This window comes from Protopterus annectens, chromosome 5.part1, assembly GCF_019279795.1.
Source record: "Protopterus annectens isolate FY-2018-M chromosome 5.part1, PAN1.0, whole genome shotgun sequence".
Lineage (NCBI taxonomy): Eukaryota > Metazoa > Chordata > Ceratodontiformes > Protopteridae > Protopterus > Protopterus annectens.
The window spans coordinates 604,920,697-604,941,681 of NC_056736.1; the positions used below are offsets into that span (position 1 = coordinate 604,920,697).

Consider the following 20,985-nt stretch of genomic DNA (forward strand, 5'->3'; position numbering starts at 1 on the left):
TACTTCAAAGGAGACCATTTTCTGGTCTGACCTTACTAGTGAAGGCATTACAGTAAGGGGTTGACTAGCAGTCTCTCATATTAGTGAGGACCAGATCCACTATAGTTTCACCCCTGGTTGGTGTATTGACTGTCTGGTCCAGGGAGTTTGTTTGTGTTTACAAAATCCAGGAATCTCTGTGCATGTACATTTTGTGTCATACAGGATTCCCAGTTAATAGTGGGGTAGTTAAAGTCGCCCATGAATATGTTGTTGAGTTGGATGGTTAGTGTTTCTACCAAGTATAAATACATGGTGTGCATTTCTTGGTTCATAGGGGGAACCTGTAGTTTGCAAGGAAATGGTATTGGATTTTACCTATGGTGATTTGAACATGGAGCAGCTCAAATGCATTGTCCTGTTTGACCAGCCTTGAAGTGCATTTATTTTTGATGTAAATAGAGACACCTCCACCTTTAGTCCCTGTCTGTGAAAATGCTGGCCTAAATGTGTGGAAGGCATTATAACCTTGCACTGTTGGTATGCTCTCTCTGGCTTTAAACAATGTCTCAATGACCACAGACATATCAGCATTCTCTAGGGTAAAGATAGCTTCTAGGGAGTGGTGTTTTTTGTTTAGACTCCTAACATTGAGCAGTAATACCTTTAGATTTTTTTGGCTTTGATTTGCTATGTCGGAAGTACTTTCAGGTTGGCATTGTCTAAAAAAGGGATGATGCTGTTTTAGCTAATATTTGAAAGCCTAGAGGGGAGAGGTGCAGACACCATCCCTGGCAAAGCAACGTGGTCTGTTGACCATCTCCTTCCATGTTGACAAATATTTTACCCTCTTAGAATGATCAAAGAAACTAAGCCAGTTATTAAAGTCAGTCATCTTTTCTTCATATTGTTGCATCATCACTGGAGAAGGCAAAATGCTGCTCAGTTTCTAGGCTCATACCAGCCTGAGACACATATTCCGTGATCTCCGTGATGTCTCTGTTCATATAGTCTAGGGAGGTACATCTCAGGTTATGTACTCCCATATCAACTATGACTGAGTCATATTGGTAATTATGGTCCAATGACCTGAGTGCATGCGTAATGTGATGGATCTTACCCCTGATAAGCAACTGACCGTAACTTTCTCTTTACTCAGCCTGGTGAGAGGGACATCAGTGTGTCTCAAGATGGGAGTCTCCAATGAGTAGAATGTCAGATTAGGTGGTGACTTGCCTTATGAGCTTAGAGGTAGAAGCTCCATGAGATGTAGCTCCATGTGTTGATTTGGGTGTTTTGAAAGAGTGCATTTGGGATTGCTGAGGATATTTGTTAGATGTATTTTGCATAGGGGGTATTTGTGGTTTAGAAAGGTTACATTTTTATTTATTTATTTTACATTTGTTGACCTGGCTAGTCCAACTGGATATATGTCCATTTTCAGTGGAGGCCCGGGGAGAAAAGCTCCAACAAACAAAAAAAACACACACTATTATATATAATATGAGACATTTACAAATACAGTTAAATGTACAGATAATCATCCTATACATTACATTGTTTTACATTTCTGTAAACAGAATCATTATACATTTCAGCTATGGTTAGCCATGCAAATATTTTGCTAACAATTTAGTATAAGAGAATACTTTCATTTTATTTGACTTAAAAAAAAAAAAGTAACTAGGTTATACACTCTCTTAGAAGTTAGCAGAAAAGTAACTAGTTTGTTCAGTAATGGCAATAATGCTTTGAGAAGTTAGGGGTAGTTAGTCTGGGTTAGAACAAGGGTATAACCACTGTGATTAAAGGTATGGCTTCAGTTAGCTTTTAAATAATGTTGTAGAGGTAATGGTGGATAGGTCTTTTGGGAGGGAGTTCCAGATTTTTCCAACTGTGTTGGCAAACAAGGAGTCACCAGCTAAGTTGTTAGCTTTACCTATTAGTACTAGTAGTTTATTTGCTGAGTGTAGGGTCTTGAGGTTGTTATAGGGGGTGATTAGATTACTAAGTATTGGTGTTTTAGGTTGGTACAGGATGTTGTGGGCAACTGTTAACTGGTTAAATAGTATTATATTTGGCAGTTCTAGCCATCCTAGCTGTTTAAGATTGTCACAATGGTGGGCTGTAAAGGCAGATCCAGTTGCAAATCTGGCAATATTATTATAGGATATTGCAAGCTTGTTGATGTTGTTTTTACATAGTTTTGTATATATAGGTGAGGCATAGAGGAGGGTAGAGATTAAGTGGGTATGGGCAATGGTGATCATTGCTAGTGGTGACAAAAAGGATTTAATCCTATATAGGGATCCAAGATGTTCTTCATGTTTCACTGTTGCAGTCATTACATTTGGGTAATCTGCTTGCAGGTTGCCCTCAGTCGGCCTGATTAACAAAGTCTTGGGTCCTGCATCGGATGCTGTCCCTTCTTCCATGACGTCAGGTCGTCAGGGGTATAAAACATGCAGCCGATGTCATTACACCAGTCTTTCTTGCCGGTGCGGTGCCCGAAGCAGAAGCAGTTCGCAAGTGCCGGTTGGCCGACTCCTGAAATTTTCATTTCCGAGTTTCAGAACTGAATAACACAGTCCAGATGGATGTACACCGGAACACACTGCTCGTACACCAGGAATAGATGAAGATGTTTAATAGATCCACACAAATAAAACTGAACAGGTTAAGCGCTTTCAACCGTGATACACAGTCTTCCTCAGAACAATATATTAAAACAATATGATCCAATTTATATCCTTCTAAATAGAATGATTTGATGACATAACTACCTCAGTAAACCGCCAAAATATTTAAAGGCATAATTTTCCAAAAAGCAGTCTTTTGTATTTGTTAATACTACGTATTGCAATATGGAAATAGTCAAGACACTTGTCATGTACATAAAATATACTCTAAAAATATATATACTGGAAAAAAAAGAAAAAGTAAGAATAGTGTAAATATCATACAGGTAATTAGTCCTACTAATTCTAAATACATGTGTAAGAATTGCGAATTAAAAACATGCCTACAAAGTATATGTTTCTGTATCAGACCAAAATAATGTAATGTCATTCAAAATGCAATAATTGGAGAATAATAATAAATACTGTGTTTAACAAATAGTACTTTAAAACATACTAAACATCCAAAACAGATGTAATAAAATACAGTTAAATGTAATTGTATACAAAAATATAAAACATAAAACATAATATGCAACATAATATGTGCTAAAATATCAGTACATCCTAAAAGAGGGCAGATGATGATCACGAACACATTAAAAAAGGTTTGATGCTGATAAAGTCATTCAAACCCGGTTTACGGGTTGAATCAGTCAATATCTGCCATCTACTTTCTTTAAGGGCCAATTCAATTTTCCAATTTCCTCCGTAAGGAGAAATGTACACCTGATCAATAATACAAAAATGGAAACTATGATCACTACCTTTATCTGCAATATGCCTATATAAGGCATTTTTGTTGTCGCACTTTTGTATCCTGTACTGGTGTTCATACAGTCGTTTCTTCAGCTGCCTCTCCGTTTTACCTATATAATGGGCGTTGCATAGTTTGCAAAGGGCCACATATACCACGCCCTTTGTTTCACAATTTCCCTTCAGACTTTTAATGTAGGTGCCATTAATATCATCCAGTCTGAAGCCTTTATCCTGGTTGATGTATCTACATTGTTTGCACCTACCGCACTTTGTTGTTCCTCTATTGTCTTCTCTACACACATTGCCCCTGTTGATACTGGCCCTTTCCAACAGTTTTTTTACGTTGGGAGCAGTCTTATATACATATTTGGGGGCTTTACCTAAAGTCTCATCAGAATCAAGTGCTGCCATCAATTCCCAATGTCTGACAAGAATGTCAGTGGTAATATGTGTAAAAGGTGTATACGTAAGGACACATGCTCTTCCCCTGAATACATTCACTTTATCCTTCTCCTTCATCATGCTGTAATTTCCCAAGATGGGAGTATATTTTAATCCCCATTGACTCTGTACTTGATTGGTCACCTCCGTGACCATCTTTTCTGGATATCCACGATCCAAAAAAAGCTTTTTAAGTGTAGTAAGTTCTGACATCATGATGTCCCTGGTGGAGGACATCCTGGCTACTCTTATGCTTTGACCTTTTAAGATGTTCTTAAAAACATGGGGGGGATGATTACTGATCATATTGTTTTAATATATTGTTCTGAGGAAGACTGTGTATCACGGTTGAAAGCGCTTAACCTGTTCAGTTTTATTTGTGTGGATCTATTAAACATCTTCATCTATTCCTGGTGTACGAGCAGTGTGTTCCGGTGTACATCCATCTGGACTGTGTTATTCAGTTGCTAGTGTTTTTACGGTTCTTGAGTTTCAGAACTGAAGTCTTCAACGTAAAGCTAAGTACCCTGTTGGGGTAACTTTTTCTTGCTCCTTACCGATGTCATTAAAAGTTAATAATTGCATTACTTGTGAAAAGCAAATACCTCATAAAGATTTTAATTCGTACTGTATTCCTTGCCTAGACCCTGACCACGACGTACCTTGCTGTCGGTTTTGTGCTTTATTTAATCGGCGCACTATCCGTCGTTGGTACATTTTTGCCTCTAATTATTTCGATTCTCTGTTTAATTATCCAGAAATGTCGGTTAGCCTTCTGACTACCGGAATTCCGAAAAAATGTAAAGATAAAGACAGAGGCAGGCCGCCAAGGTCCAAAACTGCCAACAATGCTTCTCCTAAGCCAGTCGCCAGTTCGCCGGTATTCAGGCGCTTTTGCAGCCCCTGATACCCTCTACTTCTGATTCTCAGGCCTCTATTGAGACACATTCGGACTCCGGTATGCCGCGAGATGCTTCACCTATGGAACCCGCGGATGTCTCTACCGTGGATGGGTCCGGAGCCGCTGTGCAGGCACCGGCTTCTGAGGGTGTGTTAGGGCCTTAAGACTTGCATATTAAATCGACACCGCCTTCATTGCTAAGGCCTAAATCTCGATCCATGTCTAAAAAACCGACACCCAGGCCACCCTATGCCTAAAAAACAAATGATAAAAATGGCTGAAGATCTAATTTCTCTAATCAGGGGTAGTCAACCCCCCCCTCCCCCAAGAGGCCTAGGGCTGAACTTGATTATGAATCTTTTGATCAGGATTCTGTTTCTTCTGACTCTCTTGTAATGACCTGGATTTGTCCATACCTACTTATGAGGATTCCAGTGCAGAGGACTCCATTCCCTCTGCTTCCCTTCTTGAGAACATTTCTTTTGGGGAAACCTTACATGCTTTGAGGGAGCATTTCCACTGGGAAAGCCAGGACTTTTCTGAATCAAAAAAGAGGCTTGGGGATTTCCTGCTTCTACCTCAGCATAGGCCTTTGGCTATACCTCCTGTACTAGACATTGTTGTTGATGTGTTCTCGGAATCCAGTTTGGCCCCTGATTCCCTGCCTCCTGCTCCTAGTAAACCTGACAGATACTACAGGGTTCCTGAGTCCCACAAGTTACTTTTCAAAAATCCTGTTGCAGATCCAGAAACCATTTCTCAGGGGCCCAAGGGCATTAAGGCTTCTACTGCTAAAAATCCTACCCCTTCTGATAGAGATTCCAGGGTGCTGGATAGATGAGGTAAAATGTTTATACTTCTGCGACCTTGGCGCTCAGAGCATTAAACTGCCAATTTAATATGTTAAAATATCAACAGCATATTATTGGACTGCTTAAACAGAAAATTATGTTTATTCCTGTCTGTATGGAAAATAGATTTACACAATTTAATGCATTCTGCTGAACAAGTTGGAAAACATACTTTGCAATGTGGTTTTGATTCTTTAGAGGCCTCCTGCAGGGCTGCTGTTACTGGGTCTGTGCTTAGAAGGCATACTTGGCTTAAGGAGCAATCTTTGCCTGATCATGTTAAAGCTAAATTGTTGGATGCTCCTTTAAAGCAGGACATCCTATTTGGCAATAAGGGTGAAGAAGTTCTAAAAAAGATGGAAGATAAAGCTTAATCTATGTAAACTGTTAGATTTCTTACAAGTGCAACCTTCAAGATTTAGTAGGCATTGGCCTACTAAGAATTGGTCCTTTCCAGCCCCTTCCAGATCCTCTCAAGCCAAACCCAGACACAGCAAAACCCCAGGTTTCAGTCCCAGGGTACTCTCAGAGCTAAGCAGTGGGGGCCTCCACTTCCAAATCTGGAAATAACAAGACACCCCCTACAGTAAACAGTCTCAATGACTTCCTTTTAAAATTACCAAGCACTTATCTTTCAACCGCCCCTTTGGGGGGAAAGATTGCTCTTCATGCAAAGAACTGGGAACTCATAACCCAGGACAAATGGGTTTTAAATATAGTGTCCCAGGGATACAGATTTCATTTCCACACATTGCCAACACCAAACAGCTGTCCAGACCTGCCCTCGAATCAGTGGGCAGAGGCTCAAAAACAAGTACTTTCTCTCTTAAACGTGGGGGCTATTCAGCTGGTGCCAGAAGACGAAAAGGGTCAAGGTTTCTATTCAAGGCTTTTCCTGGTACCCAGAAAAGGCAAATCATGGTGTCCAATCCTGGACCTGTCTACTCTAAACACCTTTCTGTAGATTCCAAAATTCAAGATGCTGACTCTTCACCAGTTACTTCCTATGCTAGGCAAAGACGCCTGGTTGGCAACTCTAGATTTAAAAGAAGCATACCTGCACATCCCAGTCAGGGAATCTTGCAGAAGATACCTACGCTTCAAAGCAGGCTACTTGCATTATCAGTTCTCTGCACTGCCCTTTGGCTTGTCTACTGCTCCCAGGGTATTCACAAAGTGCCTGGCTCCAGTTATTGCATTTTTCAGGCAAAGAAATATGCAAATATATCCATACCTGGACGATTGTCTAATTCAGGCAGAAAACCAGGACATACGTTTAAATCATCTGGCATTTGTAAAAAGGGTTCTAACCATAAACAAAAATAAATCACAACTGGTACCCTGTCAACAGATTACATTCCTGGGTGCATGCTTGAATACAACTGCCCAGATGGCTTTCCTCAAGCCAGAAAAGCAAATTCATTTGATAACTTACTTCAAACAAGTGGCCACAAAAACCCTGCTATCTGCAAGACAAATACTGCAAGCCTTGGGGTTCATGGCCTCCTGCTTTCTTCTAATTCTATATGCAAGACTGCATATGACAAAACTACAGTGATATCTAAAAAGTCTATGGAGTCAACATTGTCACAGCCTGGAAACTGATTCCTATCATACCTTGCCTATGCCTGGAGTTCCTATGGTGGGCAGAAGCCTGACACCAAAACAAGGGATTACCATTCACACTACCCCCTGCCACCCAAACCCTAATGGTAAAGACTGACAACACCACGGTTATGTGGTACATAAACAAGCAGGGGGGTTGCACATTTCTACCCCACGGTTATGTGGTACATAAACAAGCAGGGGGGGTACACATTCCTTCCCCCTCTGCAGACTAGCCATGGTATTGTGGAACACAGCCCTGAGATACCAAGTGCATCTACAAGCTCAATTCCTGCCAGGAAGTCTGAATACTCTGGCAGACAGACTAAGCAGAAACCTCATGGACCCACGTGAGTGGAAACTGGAACCATGGATTTTCAACATGTTGGCAAACAAATAGGGGAGCCCAGACATAGATCTGTTTGCCTCCCCCCAGAACTACCAGTTGGACAAATTTTGCCCAGGGTCTATCAGTCTATGCTTTCCCCCTCTGCCTCTGCTCTCCAAAGTTCTATTAAAAGTCAAACAGGACAAACCAAGGATGATTTTAATTGCTCCAGACTGGCCGCGCCAACACTGGTACCCCCTCCTGCGCAGTGTGTCGCAAATATCTCCATGGTACCTGCCTCAGACCCCTTCCCTACTCTCTCAGCAGGAGAACCAAATTATGCACCCTCAGCTTCCAACATTAAACCTTGCAGCCTGGCTAATCACTTAAATTCACCCTGATCATCCCTCACCAAACCTGTGATGGATGTCATCTTGGAGGCGAGGAGACCTAGTACTAGAAAATCTGATGCTGACAAATAGAAAAGTTTCTGTGCCTAGAACCAATCTTTAGGGATGAGCACAGCAGTGCCCAATTTGCCTCAGATTTTGCAATAGTTAACTGAGATGCTTCAGAAGGGCCTGTTATTTTCCTCCATTAAAATCCATGCCTCAGCTATTTCAGCACACTATAATAGGGAACCACCCCTCTTCTCTCATCCTCTGCTCAAGCAGTATCTCAGAGGGGCAAAAAACTTGAGACCACCCAGGAGAGCTCCAACCCTTGCCTGGGACCTTAACATTGTTTTGGCGAAACTCACTCTACCTCCTTTCAAGCCAGCTGCTACTGCAGACTTAAAATTTCTTTCTTGGAAAACAGCCTTCCTTTTAGCAATCACTTCAGCTAGAAGGATATCTGAATTACAGGCCCTTATGGCAGTGGTGCCTTTCATCATCTTTCATGCGGACAGGGTATCTCTCAGGACCATTCCATCCTTCATGCCCAAGGTGGTTTCCAGTGTGGCTCTTAATCAGTCCATTCATTTGCCAACCTTCTTTCCCAATCCACAGAACAAAGGGGAACGGATTCCGCATTCCTTGGATGTGCACAGACAACAAAGATTCTGCTTGGACATGACTAAATCTCGAAGAAAATCTGAACAATTGCTGGTAGTATTTGCTGCAGGGGCAGAGGAGAAGGCTTTTTCAAAATGAATCATTTCTAAATGGATAAGCCATTGCATTCATTTCTGCTATAAGCACCATGGAAAACCTATCCCCCAGGTGATCAGATCTCACTCCACCAGGGCTGCATCTACTTCTGCAGCCTTTCCTCAGAGGTGTCCCTACCAGGGATATCCTAGAAGCTGCTACCTGGAGTTCTGTGCATACTTTCACCAAGCATTATCATTTACCAATTATCTCTAAATCCAGAGCTGGCTTTGCCACTGCTGTCTTGCAGGGTCTTATAGCTGGCCGTAATGCTGTATAAACTCCTCCTCCCAACCATAGCTTTTGGGATCTACCCAAATGTAATTACTGCAACAGTGAAACACGAAGAACATAGTACAGTTGTGTACACTTACCCATAAATGTAGATGTTCGAGTGTATTCACTGTTGCAGTCCTGGTTACCCTCCCTCCAGCCCCCTAGATTTTCTGACTATACCTCTACTTTCCTTTACTATGCTTAAAAGCCTTTTTGGTGTATTTGCTTTTGGTTGGAGGTATACTTTTGTGTTTTTGTGTTTATTTGCTCCCCATTATGGGGGGCACCTGACATCTGGGGCTAGAAAAACTGATGTAATGATGTCGGCTGCATGTTTTATTCCCCTGACATGGAAGAAGGGACAGCATCCGATGCAGGACCCAAGACTTTGTTAATCAGGCCGACTGAGGGCTACCTGCCAGCAGATTACCTAAATGTAATGACTGCAACAGTAAATACACTCTAACAGCTACATTTTTGGTAGGTGTACACAACTGTACTTTTTTTGTTGACTTTTTTTAGTACTGCTAATATGGGAGGCAGTGAAGTGTTACCGAATAGCTGGGTAACTACAGCAGAGCTAGTAAGGGAGACTGCTAGAAAGGTGCTTGGTGTGACATATGGACAGAGGAAGAAGGACATGGAGACCTGGTGGTAGAATGAGGAAGTACAGGAGAGTATACAGAGGAAGAGGCTGACGAAGAAGAAGTGGGACTGTCAAAGAGATGAAGAAAGTAGACATGAGTATAAGGAGATGAGACGCATGGCAGAGAGAGGTGGCGAAAGCTAAGGATAAGGCATATGGAGAGTTGTATGAGAGACTGGACACTAAAGAGGGAGAAAAGGACCTGTACTGATTGGCTAGACAGAGGGACAGTGCTGGGAAAGATGTGCAGCAGGTAAGGGTGATAAAGGATAGTGAGGGAAACGTACTCACTAGTGAGGAGAGTGTGTTGAGTAGATGGAAAGAGTACTTTGAAGGGCTGATGAATGAAGAGAATGAGAGAGAGGGAAGGTTGGATGATGTGGGTATAGTGAATCAGGAAGTGAAACAGATTAGCAAGGAGGAAGTAAGGACAGCTATGAAGAGGATGAAGAATGGAAAGGCTGTTGGCCCAGATGACATACCAGTGGAAGCATGGAGGTGCTTAGATGAAATGGCAGTGGAATTTGTAAGCAGTTTGTTTAATGAAATTTTGGAAAGTCAGAGGATGCCTGAAGAGTGGAGAAAAAGTATTTTGGTACCTATCTTTAAGAATAAGGGTGATGTGCAGAGCTGCAGTAACTACAGAAGGATAAAATTGATCAGTCACAGCTTGATTTGGGGGAAAGAGTAGTGGAAGCTAGGTTAAGAAGGGAGGTGATGATTAGTGATCAGCAGTATGGTTTCATGCCAGGAAAGAGCACTACAGATGCAATATTTGCTTTGAGAGTGTTGTTGGAGAAATACAGAGAAGGTCAGAAGGAGTTGCCTTGTGTCTTTGTGGACTTATAGAAAGCATATGACAGGGTGCCTAGAGAGGAGTTGTGGTATTGTATGAGGAATTCTGGAGTGGCAGAGAAGTATGTAAGAGTGGTACAGGATATGTACGAGGGTAGTGTGACATTGGTGAGGACTGCGGTGGGAGTGACAGATACGTTTAAGGTGGAGGTGGGATTATATCAAGGATCAGCTCTGAGCCCTTTATTTGCAGTGGTGATGGACAGGTTGACAGATGAGATCAGACAGAAGGCCCCGTGGACTATGATGTTTGCAGATGACATTGTGATATGTAGTGAGAGTAGGGACCAGGTTGAGGAGACCCTGGAGAGGTGGAGATATGCTTTAGAGAGGAGAGGAATGCAGGTCAGCAGGACTAAAACAGAATATATGTGTGTAAATGTGATGGAGGGTAGAGGAATGGTGAGGATGCAGGGAGTAGAGTTGGTAAAGGTGGATGAGTTTAAGTATTTGGGATCAACAGTTCAAAGTAATGGTGAGTGTGGAAGAGAGGTGAAGAAGAGAGTACAGGCAGGGTTGAATGGGTGGAGAAGAGTGTCAGGAGTCATTTGTGACAGACGGGTACCAGTAAGAGTGAAAGGGAAGGTCTACAAGAGGGTAGTGAGACCAGCTGTGTTATATGGGTTGGAGATGATGGCTTTGACGAAAAGGCAGGAGTCAGAGCTGGATGTGGCAGAGTTACAGATGTTAAGATTTGCACTGGGTGTGACTAGGATGGACAGGATTAGGAATCAGTATATTAGAGGGTCAGCTCAGGTTGACAGTTAGGAGACAAAGCAAGAGAGGGGAGATTGCGTTGGTCTGGACATGTGCTGAGGAGGGATCCTGGGCATATTGGGAAAAGGATGCTAAGGATGGAGCTGCCAGGTAAGAGGAAAAGAGGAAGGCCTAAGATAAGGTTTATGTATGCGGTGAGAGGACATACTGGTGGTTGGTGTGACAGTGCAAGATGCAGAGGACAGGAAGAAATGGAAACAGATGATCTGCTGTGGCGACCCCTAATGGGTACAGCCGAAAGAAGATGATGATTAATATGAGAATCAAAGGTAAGGTTGTTGTCAATAAGAACCCCAAGAAGTTTAGTAGTTCAATCAGGAGATATATTAATGCCATTGCTTGATGTGACAGTAAAAGTAAGTGGGGAGGCCCGACATGTAAGAGCGAATAGTAGCAGCTTTGCTTTTTTGGGATTCAGAATGAGGAATGTATAAGCCATTTTTTGACTGTATTAAACACATTTTGGGTTGGGGACTGTAAGACAGATGGTGAGGTGGCAGAGCATATTGGCGTGGAATCGTCTGCATATTGGATACAAGTAGCTTGAGGTATAACAAAGAGTATAGGTCAAATATATATAAATAAATATAATCAACCTCAGTGACTTTGTCTTAACATCCGACATGTTAATGGTGCTAAATAAGGGAAGTAAATTTGTGCCTACCAAAGTACCTGCTTTTCCTGACATTCTTATGGACATAAAACGCTTTTGTAGGAAATTATTTTCAAAAGTTTTCTTTGCAAAAGGGTTTGATACTGATAACAGATCTTTGACAACTGTTGGAAGTAGTGAAAGTGCTTGTGTGGATTCGGATGCTGATTTGAATAACACCTTTTATTCCTTTGATTCTGATGAGTTTTCCATTCTGTTGGATCCTTTATTGGATCTTTCCACTCATGAATTTGAAGTTGAGAGGGTGTCAACTAGTGATACTCAGGTGGACAGAGGTTTAGTCTTTAATACTAGTCAGGGTAATGCGTTTGATAATACAGAGCGTTTTTTTACCGGTTACGGTAAATTCACACTACCTCAATTACCTAATCGTAGTTCCTTTTGTCCACCAAAAAATTCTGCTGTTCTTAGGACATTTGAAAATGTTTTATGTAAGAAGGCTGAAATTGAATATGCTATATTTTTAAAGCAATATATCACTTTCAATCTTATTAAATCTGAATGGTGTGCTCTGAAAATTATGAAGGAAGCTTCCAAAAAATATGCTTTTTGTATTGCTGATAAGGGTGGTAAATGGGTAGTTATGGAAAGGTGTCATTACTTGAAAATGAATTATGATCTGCTATGTAATGATCATGTTTATGTTGAACTGCCTAAGAATCCCATTAATGAGTATAATTCTGCACTTTTGGAAATTCTTGAGAGAGGTGAAAGGTTGGGTTTCCTAAGTAGGAAAGATGTCAAAAGTCTGTTTGTTGTTAATCCTAAGGATCCCACCTTTTACACATTGCCTAAAATACATAAAAATCTTCAAGACCCCCCTGGCCGTCCTATTGTGGGGGGTTTTTGGAATATGTAGGCATATTTTTAGATAGTATATTAAAAAAAGAATTAAAATATGTTGCCTCTCATATCAGTAACACCAATCAATATTGTGATTTGATAAAAAATTTCAAATGGGACTTTAGCTATTACTGGGCTACAGTTGATGTGAAGGCCTTGTACACCAATATTAGTGCAAAGTTTGGTTTGGAAGCAACTATAAAAGCTCTGGGAGAGGGTCCGCGTACTTCTTTTATTATTTCTCTTCTAGAGTTTGCACTCACTCATAACTATTTTGTATTTGACAATAAAGTATTTCTTCAGATAGATGGGACTGCGATGGGGGCTAGTTTTGCCCCTACTTATGCCATTTTATTCATGTCATACTTTGAAACTAATTTTTTATATAGGTTGGAATTTTTTCAGAAAAGTGTTATTTCTTATTATAGATACATTGACGATTTAATTTTTATTTGCAAGGGAGATATTTCAGAATTTGAGAAATTTATGGTTAGTCTTCATCAAAATAAATTTGGATTAGAATTTACACATTGTGAATCAACAAGAAATCCAATTTCTGGATATTTCGTTATATGTAGATAAACAAGGACTAGTTCAATTTAGACCTTTTAGGAAGGAGGTAGCTTCTAATAATTTTTTATATGCAACTAGTGCACATCCTTCACATTTGATTGAGGCACTCCCTTACGGTGAATTTAAACGCATACAGGAACACACTTCTGAAAATTACCTTCTGGAATCAGAATTTGAAAATGTTTGTAAGAGATTGATTAGTAGGGGTTATTCCGAAAGTTTGATCAGGAAGAGTCGTGCTAGATTAGATCCCAATTTTAAGAAGAACCAAGTAACAAAGATTACTTGTAAAAATTTAGGTCATAATAAGTTAAGTACTAATTATGATAGTTTATTCTTTGTTACGAAATACTCTCCTTTTTCTGGCATTTTAAGAAATATTGTTGATTTCTTATGGCCTATCGTTTATAAAAATGAAGAGATAGGTCATCTTTTTCCTGAACATGTTTCCTTTTCGTATGGCAGGTATGCCAACCTTAAAGAAATTCTTAAACCTAAATATTTGTTCACTCTTAAACCTAAATATTTGTTCACTGTTGATTCCTTTTCGGATTCTAGTTCTCATTATGGCATGTCAAAATGTAGTAAATGCAAAGTTTGTGCTAGAGTGAGGAACTTATCTGGTTGCACTATTAATGGGGTAAAATATATTGCTGAAAATAACTTCAATTGTAGATCCTGTGGTGTAGTGTACATTATTGGTTGTGGGTGTGTTTCACCAAAATACTATATAGGTCAAACCAAACGTCAATTGAAAATACGCATTTTAGAACATATTGGTGATGTCCGTAATGCCAGGATTGATAGCCCCATTTTTGAACATTTTCATACAGCACATAATGGTCTGATGGATTCGCTATTCTTTTGTGCTTTAGCCAAACCTAATTTGCATCATGGTGGGAATTTTTTGCAGAGTTTATTAAATTTAGAAAGTAGATTCATTTTAAAGTTTGGTACTCTTAAGCCTAAAGGTTTGAATTTGGAAATAAATTTAAACATTTAGTAATAATAGTTATTTATTATTGTTACAATATTGTTTGAAATAAACAGTTTGTATTTCATACTACTAACAGATATGCATTGTACCTGCATTGTACCTTTAACACTCTGGAGATGATTCATGGTTTTTAATTGAATTATTGATTGATTGTTGGGCTGCACTAGTATATAAAATGCACCTGGTGCTTTCATGATTATTCCTTTGAAGGCTTTTGTGCCGAGGTACCAGAATAAATTTGCTGTATCCTGTTCCTGTGGTTTGTCTTACTTCATTTGCTGCTTGCTGTTCGTTGTTGCTTTAAGTATTTGGGATTAACAGTTCAAAGTAATGGTGAGTGTGGAAGAGAGGTGAAGAAGAGAGTACAGGCAGGGTGGAATGGGTGGAGAAGAGTGTCAGGAGTCATTTGTGACAGACGGGTACCAGTAAGAGTGAAAGGGAAGGTCTACAAGAGGGTAGTGAGACCAGCTGTGTTATATGGGTTGGAGATGATGGCTTTGACGAAAAGGCAGGAGTCAGAGCTGGATGTGGCAGAGTTACAGATGTTAAGATTTGCACTGGGTGTGACTAGGATGGACAGGATTAGGAATCAGTATATTAGAGGGTCAGCTCAGGTTGACAGCAGACAAAGCAAGAGAGGGGAGATTGCGTTGGTTTGGACATGTGCTGAGGAGGGATCCTGGGCATATTGGGAAAAGGATGCTAAGGATGGAGCTGCCAGGTAAGAGGAAAAGAGGAAGGCCTAAGATAAGATTTATGTATGCGGTGAGAGGACATACTGGTGGTTGGTGTGACAGTGCAAGATGCAGAGGACAGGAAGAAATGGAAACAGATGATCCGCTGTGGCGACCCCTAATGGGTACAGCCGAAAGAAGATGATGATTAATATGAGAATCAAAGGTAAGGTTGTTGTCAATAAGAACCCCAAGAAGTTTAGTAGTTCAATCAGGAGATATATTAATGCCATTGCTTGATGTGACAGTAAAAGTAAGTGGGGAGGCCCGACATGTAAGAGTGAATAGTAGCAGCTTTGCTTTTTTGGGATTCAGAATGAGGAATGTATAAGCCATTTTTTGACTGTATTAAACACATTTTGGGTTGGGGACTGTAAGACAGATGGTGAGGTGGCAGAGCATATTGGCATGGAATCGTCTGCATATTGGATACAAGTAGCTTGAGGTATAACAAAGAGTATAGGTCATTTATAAAAATAGAGAATAGGAGAGGGCCTAATATGGAGCCTTGAGGGGACCCCAAGGGCAATAGGGAGGTGGGAGGATAGGTTGTTCTCCCATAAGACACTGCCTGTTGTCCAAGTATGATTGGAACCATTGAATAGCTAGTGTGTCTAGATACAGGTTTTTGAGTATATTAATGAGCAAGTGGTGGTTAACCGTGTCAAATGCTTTTGAGAGCTCAATAAAGAGGACTGAGGATAACGTATCTTTGTTACAATTCTTATTAATGCAATCTGTGAATGATAAAAGAGCAGAGGTGGTGCTATGAAATGGTCTAAAACCATGTTGCCAGTTGGCTAGTAAATTTTCTATTAGGTGGTTTAACAGCTGTTTATGAATGCATTTCTCCATGAACTTAGCCAGTGGTGATAATATGGCTATAGGTCTATAATTTGATTATTCATTCAAGTTGCCTCCCTTATGCATGCATAAGGGATAATGTGAGATTTTCCAGATTGATGGAATAGTTTCTTCTGTAATAGTTCTGTTAATCAGGATGGATACTGGGAAGGCTATGGCTTTTGCAGCTTTCTGCAGGTATTCTGCAGGTAATAGGTCTGCAGAGATGGTGGTAGGTTTAAGCTTATGTAAGAGTGTACAGACAAGAGATGTAGGAGCAGGTTAAAAGTGAAATGAAGGGGGTGCATTGGTGATGGAGGTGGTTGATGATGTTATCAGGGGATAGCTGATTAGCAAGAGATTGAATAGTCTCTGTGAAAAAAGTGTTAAAGGTATTGGCTATTTGAGTAGGGTTATTGTGATCAGAGCCTAAAGGGATGGGTGTGACTGAATGACCAGGGTGTAAGAGTTTATTAATGCCTGACCAGAATCTTGGTGGCTTATTTTGGTGTGTTAGTTGGAGCTCAAAGTAAAAATTATTTTTATCTAACAATATGGTGCTTTTTGTTTCATTTCTAAGCTGTCTAAACTTTAATTGATCAACAGGGTTTTTAGTTGAACGACAACTTGCCCATAATTTGTTTCTGAGGAGGATGTTTTGTTTGGTAGTTTTTGAGAGCCATGGAGCTGGTTTAGTCTTGGCTCTAATTGTACGTGTTGGGGCGTCGTAGTCTAAAATAGTTAAGAATTTTGAATTAAAGTATTGTACTGCTTCATCTAGAGGTATTTTTTTTTAGGGGTGGCCAATAACATGCCATGAGTTCATTTTGAAAGCTATCGGGGTTAAAATTCTTTTTGGTCCTTAATGTCCTGTAGGTTGTTGTGTTTGGAATGTCACTTTTATATCTGATTATAAAGGTCAGTGAATGGTCATTTACATCTTCGGGGAGGGTTCCTACTTTGTAAGTTTGGTGGTGACTGTGTATAAGAATCCAATCTAAGGTGCTTTCCTTGCCATTGTTTATTGGTCCTAGTAGGGGATGTAATGGTTTGGGTAGAACCATATAGGTTAATATGAGTAGGTGGCTGTTCTGAGGAACAGCTCTTCCTATTGATATTGAAGTCACCAAGCACTATGGTTTCCTGTGGGTAGGTATTAGATAGCCAACTGAGGATATCCTTTAGGGTGCTGGCGTTATTACCTGGGGGAAGATAAACACAGATGATGAAGATGAATTTATGTTTAAGTTGTAATTTGGAAATAAGGATTTCAGCCTTATAAGTTGAGGTTGAGAATCTATAAGTGTCACCTGCAATCCAGTTTTGTATAGAATAGCTACTCCCCCACCCTTCTTAGCTTTACGGTCTAGCCTCAGGATATTATAGCCAGGTGGAATAATCTCTTTATCTTGTGTTGAGTTCTTGAGCCATGTTTCAGTAAGACATAGGATGTCAAATGAATATACATCCATGAGTGCATGTAGGTGGGCAACTTTATTGTTTATGCTTCGTATGTTAAGATGAGCTATCAAGAGCGAGTTAGAGGGTCTGTCAAGCAATTGTGTATTAGCAGGAATTGCGGTGTGGGGCAGTGAAGTTGTGGTAGAGGTTACTCCAGGTTTTGGGTGGATATAACCATCCATTGAGGGGTGAAATTATACTCTTATAGAAAGTTTTAAGAGCCTACATTTAAGTTCCAGGAATTTCCTAGCTCTTGGACTATAGAATTTATTGTGGGTGAGTCTATGATACTTAGCTGGTAGGTAGGTAGCTTTGCTGGGTGTATATGTATTGCTAAGAAGGACTTCAAGTGTTGGTATAGAGGTTTGCCTTATGGAATTATAAAATCCTAGGCAGTTAAAAGTATTCATAGAATGTAAGTAAGTAAGGTATAGAAAGGAAAGGTAAGAGTAGTATTAAGAGAAGCACCTTTGGGAATGGTGAGCTTGATGAAGGTAGCATAATGAGATAGTAGTTATAGCTTAGTAAAGAGGGAATGTTCCAGTTGAGGTTTGTTTACAACACAAATGGTAATGGGTTATATCAATTTAAGGAGGTGGGTTCTGTGAGGGAGTGTGTTAATGAGGGTAATGTCTAGGGAGGATAAGTGTAGAGGTACTGGGGGCTGGTGGGATTTCGGGGCAGGGGTAGTGGAGTGGAGTGCCCTTAGCATGTGTGTCTATATGTCAGCCTTGAATTGTGTGTGATGGATGCAGCGTTGTACTACTTGACAACCTTATTGACATTAGGAATACTTTTATGTGAAAGTTTTGCCTCCAGTGACATTGTGTAAATGCATCTCTCACATACCTTATCAGTTTGTTTGAGAATTAACTGGTTGTCAGTAAACATGAGGCAATTTCTACATTGCCTCAAGATGCCCATGTTCACCAAGCCAGCAACAGAGAAGGTAGAAAAGTTCATATGCATGGCAACAGACCCGCTTGTGTTGATTAGACAGTTGGAGTGAGAATATCAGTCACTGTCAGGAGTATCCAGTTTGGAACTTTGTGGACAGTGCTCGTCACTGCAGATTAGTTGCCCTGTGTGCAACTAGGTATTTGAGAAATTTCAGTTGTGCTTTTACAGGAAAAATGTCACTCAAGGTGCATGAGTCTGTATAGAGCACTGCCAAAAACTTGAGGGAAAACTAATAAGTAGACCCTGAAAATTTAAGGATGGAGTATTTAGGCAGATATTCTGAAGTTAGAAACAAATCAAGCAGAACTTACTGAAAACAAAGAATTAGCTTGTCAAGTATGATGAAAAGAGGGGAGTTGCATGAATGGCTACTACTAATGCTGGTCTCACCACAGCTTCACTCTGCTGGGATACAATGCCCCTTTACTACTTCTCTCACTATAAGCAAAATGTTGGCACCAATCCCAAGAAGAGAAGCAAACCACAGCCTGATTGGTGATCCACAGTCTTGTCCCAGATGATGCAAGGGGTCTGCAGGCTTGTAGCCTTTCTATGGTAGATGGCTCGAATAGCAACCAGACCAAACGGGTACGTTAAGCACAGACACTCACTCTTCATCCAGAAACAGTCAGGAATCAATGCTCTCTGCACCTTTCTCTCACCAGTATCAGAATATAAGCACAGATTCCAAGCTGTCACGTATAAAGCAGTCGTTGGGCTTTTGGTGATCAGCAGTCTCAAGGAAACACTGTCCCTGTACTCCTTCTCTCACCAGGAGAAATCCCAAGATGACTACTGGCAGGCAGAATGTGGGCTCTCCAGTAACTGGTGTAGATGCTTCAAGGGAAAATGAAAAAAATGGCTTATCCTAAACACTGCCGTGTGCACTAAGAAGTTAGATATGAAAGTGGGTAACTTAAGTTTTAGCTGTCTAAAAAGTTAAGTTTTAGTGCGGAGCTACTATTTTTAAAAGAGCAAGATAGATTGAAAGGGATGGGCACTTTTGTATTCTGGTACTATGGAATACAGTAGGATGGCTACTAAATTTAAATAGTAGAAGGGGAGTGATTTCACAAAATGATAATCTTGCTTGCTCACACCAGCCAGTGAAAGGAAAGAGGGAATGAGGTATATGGTCAAATTAACATAAGGGGCAGGCAACTAGAAAGACAGTGGTGTTTAAGAACACAACAGTAACAGGGTCAGAGGGTGAGTACATTCTGTCTGACTCGCAAGAGACAGAGCTATATCTCTCTTCAAGTTTTAATATGCAGTTAAAAGCAGAATACAAGTAAAACACAGTGTGAAAAAAAAACAAACCACAGTATACAAAATAGAAAAAGGCAATAAAGTAATACAAAGTACAAGAAATAAAAAGCAAACTAACCTTTCCCTTTCAGCCAGCTGTGGCAGAGTCTGGGTAAACCTTTCCAGTAAAGCCTTACCTTCATCCTCCAATTAAGGACCCTTCACCTCCTTGGGACCTCCTGTTTGTTCTGCAGTCTCTCACTAGGAGCCTCTTCGAACTTGCCAGTTCCTGTGATCTCAAGTTTCTGTTTTGGAAAACGGCCTTTTTGGTCGTTATCACTGGAGCTAGGAAGGTTTCTGAATTGCAAGCTCTTTCCATTATCCCTCCTTATATGCCTTTCACAAGGACAGAGTATCTCTCAGAATGAATCCTTCCTTTTTAGCCAAGGTTGCTTCCAAGTCGACACTTAATGCATTCGCCTTCCAGTGTTTTTCCCTAACTATTCCAGCAAGGGGAAGTATATCCTTCATATTTTGGATGTTCACAGACCGCTTCTGTTCTACTAGCAGAGTAGTAAGGGATTTTTTAGGTCAGCTCAACTTTTCGTAGCCTTCTTTGAGAACAGGCTTGACCTTCCAGTATCCAAAGTCACTATTTCAAAGTGGATCTCTATGGTCTACAATCTGAATCAGCTGGAGATTCTGGGTCATGTTGGAGCCCATTCTACTAGATCTGTGGCCACTTCTTCAACCTTTGTAGCAAGGCTTTATATTGATGATGTCTGTGCTGCCGCTTGGCCTAATCCTCACACCTTCTTATCCCATTACAAACTGGATTTAGTTTCTAGGAGTAGGGCTGCCTTTAGCTCCACAGTGTTCCGGCATGTCCTTCCTTAAGACCTCTTAGGATGTTTGGTAGCTGTGGACTCTGGCCCTGTGGCGATGAATGAAGACATGGATAACACCAGACAGGGTAATGTACTTACCATAAATTGGCATCTGTGTTATTCTGTGTCTTCATTCATCACATTTCTCACCCATCATCCCTTCCTGGTGGACTAGTGGAGGAAGTTGGAGTGGGTGTCTTTCTACCTGGGTAGGAATAGCTCAGGAGTATGGTGGCAAACTCGATCTGGGGATTAGAGAACAGCAGGGCATTATGGGAGAGGGCGGAGCCAGAGTCTTGGATCCATCTGTTGTATATTTTGCCCGCTCGGATCATTTATCTGATCCAAGACCCTGTGGGTGATGAGTGAAGATATAGGATAACACAAATGCCAAGTTACTGTAAGTTCATAACTCTTTTTTTGAATGGTATGAATACCGACTGAAAACAGTTTTTGTGGCCAGTGGAAGTCCTGCTAAGATTGCTTTTGGTTGGTTATGCTTCTAACAGTTTGGAGTTA

The 20,985-nt window shown here is 40.7% G+C and overlaps 1 protein-coding gene across 2 annotated transcripts in view; it reads left to right on the plus strand.

The window, feature by feature from the left end:
- The window catches only part of PDS5B (PDS5 cohesin associated factor B), a 3,703,643-nt gene that overhangs the window by 2,420,110 nt on the left and 1,262,548 nt on the right, over positions 1–20,985 (plus strand). The gene's annotated exons all lie outside the window — the stretch shown is intronic.